Source organism: Oncorhynchus mykiss, chromosome 13 (genome assembly GCF_013265735.2).
Source record: "Oncorhynchus mykiss isolate Arlee chromosome 13, USDA_OmykA_1.1, whole genome shotgun sequence".
Taxonomy (NCBI): Eukaryota; Metazoa; Chordata; class Actinopteri; order Salmoniformes; family Salmonidae; genus Oncorhynchus; species Oncorhynchus mykiss.
In genome coordinates, this window is record NC_048577.1 from 3604301 (window position 1) to 3608728 (window position 4428).

Consider the following 4428-nt stretch of genomic DNA (forward strand, 5'->3'; position numbering starts at 1 on the left):
TCTACACACACACACACACACACACACTCTTGTGCACGTTGTCCCTCAGGACATGGGAATTATCATCCACTAGTGTAGCCCTATGGCTGAGTTCCAAATGGCACCTTATTCCCTATGTAGAGCCCTCTGGGCCCTACTTCAATAGTAGTGCACTACCTAGGGTATAGTGTTGCCATTTGGGAAGCAAGTCATATGTGACCTTCACCGTCAGACTTATCTGTCTCCTGGGCCTCCTCCCAGACATCTGGCCATGACACACACACACGTACTATGCATGTAGGCATCACACTGGTCTCTGCTGAAGAGTTAGCTCGCTAATTATTGAGTTCTGCCATTCAATTCAGCATTTAAAGGACGTTAGGCTGCTGCTACAGAGGTCAGAGTTGAACAGGACGTCAGACTGCTGCTACAGAGGTCAGAGGTGAACAGGACGTCAGACTGCTGCTACAGAGGTCAGAGTTGAACAGGACGTCAGTTAGACTGCTGTTACAGAGGTCAGAGTTGAACAGGACGTCAGACTGCTGCTACAGAGGTCAGAGTTGAACAGGACGTCAGACTGCTGCTACAGAGGTCAGAGTTGAACAGGGCGTCTGTCAGACTGCTGCTACAGAGGTCAGAGTTGAACAGAACATCAGTTAGACTGCTGCTACAGAGGTCAGAGTTGAACAGGACGTCAGACTGCTGCTACAGAGGTCAGAGTTGAACAGGACGTCAGACTGCTGCTACAGAGGTCAGAGTTGAACAGGACGTCAGACTGCTGCTACAGAGGTCAGAGTTGAACAGGACGTCAGTCAGACTGCTGCTACAGAGGTCAGAGTTGAACAGGACGTCAGTCAGACTGCTGCTACAGAGGTCAGAGTTGAACAGGACGTCAGTCAGACTGCTGCTACAGAGGTCAGAGTTGAACAGGACGTCAGTCAGACTGCTGCTACAGAGGTCAGAGTTGAACAGGACGTCAGACTGCTGCTACAGAGGTCAGAGTTGAACAGTGCGTCAGTCAGACTGCTGCTACAGAGGTCAGAGTTGAACAGGGCGTCTGTCAGACTGCTGCTACAGAGGTCAGAGTTGAACAGGACGTCAGTCAGACTGCTGCTACAGAGGTCAGAGTTGAACAGGACGTCAGTCAGACTGCTGCTACAGAGGTCAGAGTTGAACAGGGCGTCTGTCAGACTGCTGCTACAGAGGTCAGAGTTGAACAGAACATCAGTTAGACTGCTGCTACAGAGGTCAGAGTTGAACAGGACGTCAGACTGCTGCTACAGAGGTCAGAGTTGAACAGGACGTCAGACTGCTGCTACAGAGGTCAGAGTTGAACAGGAAGAAGTGATATTTCAGGGTGTGATTCTCTAGACTGTTGTGTGCTGAGTGGTTTTGTGATTCTCATGCCACACACACTTTCCCCTTCCCACAGTCACGACATACACACCCACTTCCTGAACTCCTCTCCGTATCACTCACCACAGGTAATATAAAGTCCCACTTGTTATTCACACCTTGTTGGGAGATGTAGTTACATCCATTTACTGGTGAGATTACCTCATAATGACTCTCCCCTTTCCCTCTGTGTGTGTGTGTGTGTGTGTGTGTGTGTGTGTGTGTGTACGCTGTGTGACTGAGTCTTATAATGAGAAACTCTTATCATCACTCAGCAGCCTGTCAGCTGACTGGCTATTAGCTGTAACCACGGCAACACAGCAGAACACAGCAGGTGGAGCTGTCTCAATTGGCCCGTGTTGACTCTGAGCACCCATTGGTCCCCTCGGACCCCAAAGATTTCTGGGGGAATGGAAGTCATCAGACGGATGGAACCCCCCCTACCTAGTGCACTACTTCAGACCAGGGCCAATAGGGAATAGGGTGCACTACTTCAGACCAGGGACCATAGGGAATAGGGTGCACTACTTCAGATCAGGGACCATAGGGAAAGGGTGCACTACTTCAGGCCAGGGACCATAGGGAATAGGGTGCACTACTTCAGACCAGGGTCCATAGGGAATAGGGTGCACTACTTCAGACCAGGGACCATAGGGAATAGGGTGCACTACTTCAGACCAGGGACCATAGGGAATAGGGTGCACTACTTCAGACCAGGGACCATAGGGAATAGGGTGCACTACTTCAGACCAGGGACCATAGGGAATAGGGTGCACTACTTCAGACCAGGGTCCATAGGGAATAGGGTGCACTACTTCAGATCAGGGACCATAGGGAATAGGGTGCTCTACTTCAGACCAGGGACCATAGGGAATAGGGTGCACTACTTCAGACCAGGGACCATAGGGAATAGGGTGCACTACTTCAGATCAGGGACCATAGGGAATAGGGTGCACTACTTCAGACCAGGGGCCATAGGGAATAGGGTGCACTACTTCAGATCAGGGACCATAGGGAATAGGGTGCACTACTTCAGACCAGGGACCATAGGGAATAGGGTGCACTACTTCAGACCATGGGCCATAGGGAATAGGGTGCACTACTTCAGACCAGGGTCCATAGGGAATAGGGTGCACTACTTCAGACCAGGGACCATAGGGAATAGGGTGCACTACTTCAGATCAGGGACCATAGGGAATAGGGTGCACTACTTCAGACCAGGGTCCATAGGGAATAGGGTGCACTACTTCAGACCAGGGTCCATAGGGAAAGGGTGCACTACTTCAGGCCAGCGACTATAGGGAATAGGGTGCACTACTTCAGACCAGGGACCATAGGGAATAGGGTGCACTGCTTCAGACCAGGGACCATAGGGAATAGGGTGCACTACTTCAGACCAGGGACCATAGGGAATAGGGTGCACTACTTCAGACCAGGGACCATAGGGAATAGGGTGCACTACTTCAGACCAGGGTCCATAGGGAATAGGGTGCACTACTTCAGACCAGGGTCCATAGGCAATAGGGTGCTCTACTTCAGACCAGGGACCATAGGGAATAGGGTGCACTACTTCAGACCAGGGTCCATAGGGAATAGGGTGCACTACTTCAGACCAGGGACCATAGGGAATAGGGTGCTCTACTTCAGACCAGGGACCATAGGGAATAGGGTGCACTACTTCAGACCAGGGACCATAGGGAATAGGGTGCACTACTTCAGACCAGGGTCCATAGGGAATAGGGTGCACTACTTCAGACCAGGGTCCATAGGGAATAGGGTGCCATTTGAGCCCTAAATGTGGAGTAGTTTGAGATGTGTTTGGAGGATATTACGAACCAGGAAGGGAATGGAAATGGGAAGATGTGTTTTTATAATGATGTGTTAATTAGTGATGAGAAATGAGTTTTAACACCTGACTCACGGTAATCAGTCAATGTTACTCAGTATTTATTACTGTTAGAGGAGAGAGCCAGAGAGAGAGAGAGAGAGGGAGAGAGAGAGAGAGAGAGAGAGAGAGAGAGAGGGAGAGAGAGAGAGAGAGAGGGAGAGAGAGAGAGAGAGAGCAGTATGAATTAAAGAGACAATGCAAGAGAAGAGGAGGAAATGGGGAGACTGACAGATTGAGGAAGAGGGAGAGAGGGACTCTGGTCTGGACCATATGACCTTCACAGCAGTGTTCTAGTTCTTTGTTGTTCTGCTGTCGGTCGTTCTACATGGCTGATTACCGTATCACTACAGAGGTCACATGACTAACTGGTCTCTGGAGGACAGGTGGGCTCTAAAGCAGCACACATATTAAAATGGTTATGTCTGAGGAGGAGGAGGAGAGGAGGAGAGGAGGGGAGAGGAGAGGAGGGGAGGGGAGGGGAGAGGGCAGAGGAGGGGAGAGGAGAGGGGAGAGGAGAGGGGAGAGGGCAGAGGAGGGGAGAGGAGAGGGGAGAGGGCAGAGGAGGGGAGAGGAGGGGAGAGGAGAGGAGGGGAGAGGAGGGGAGAGGAGAGGGGAGAGGGCAGAGGAGGGGAGAGGAGAGGGGAGAGGGCAGAGGAGGGGAGAGTAGAGGAGGAGGAGGGGAAGAGGAGAGGAGGGAAGAGGAGAGAAGGGGAGGGGAGAGGGCAGAGGAGGGGAGAGTAGAGGAGGAGGAGGGGAAGAGGAGAGGAGGGAAGAGGAGAGAAGGGGAGGGGAGAGGGCAGAGGAGGGGAGAGTAGAGGAGGAGGAGGGGAAGAGGAGAGGAGGGAAGAGGAGAGAAGTGGAGGGGAGAGGGCAGAGGAGGGGAGAGTAGAGGAGGAGGAGGGGAAGAGGAGAGGAGAGGAGAGGAGATGAGAGGAGAGGAGAGGAGAGGAGAGGAGAGGAGGGGAAAGGAGAGGAGAGGAGGGGAAAGGACGGGAGAGGAGAGGAGGAGGGCAGAGGAGGGGAGAGGAGAGGAGAGGAGAGGAGAGGAGAGGAGAGGAGGGGAGGAGGGGAGAGGAGAGGAGAGGACGGGAGAGGAGGGGAGAGGACGGGAGAGGAGAGGAGAGGAGGAGGGCAGAGGAGGGGAGAGGAGAAGAGAGGGGAGAGGA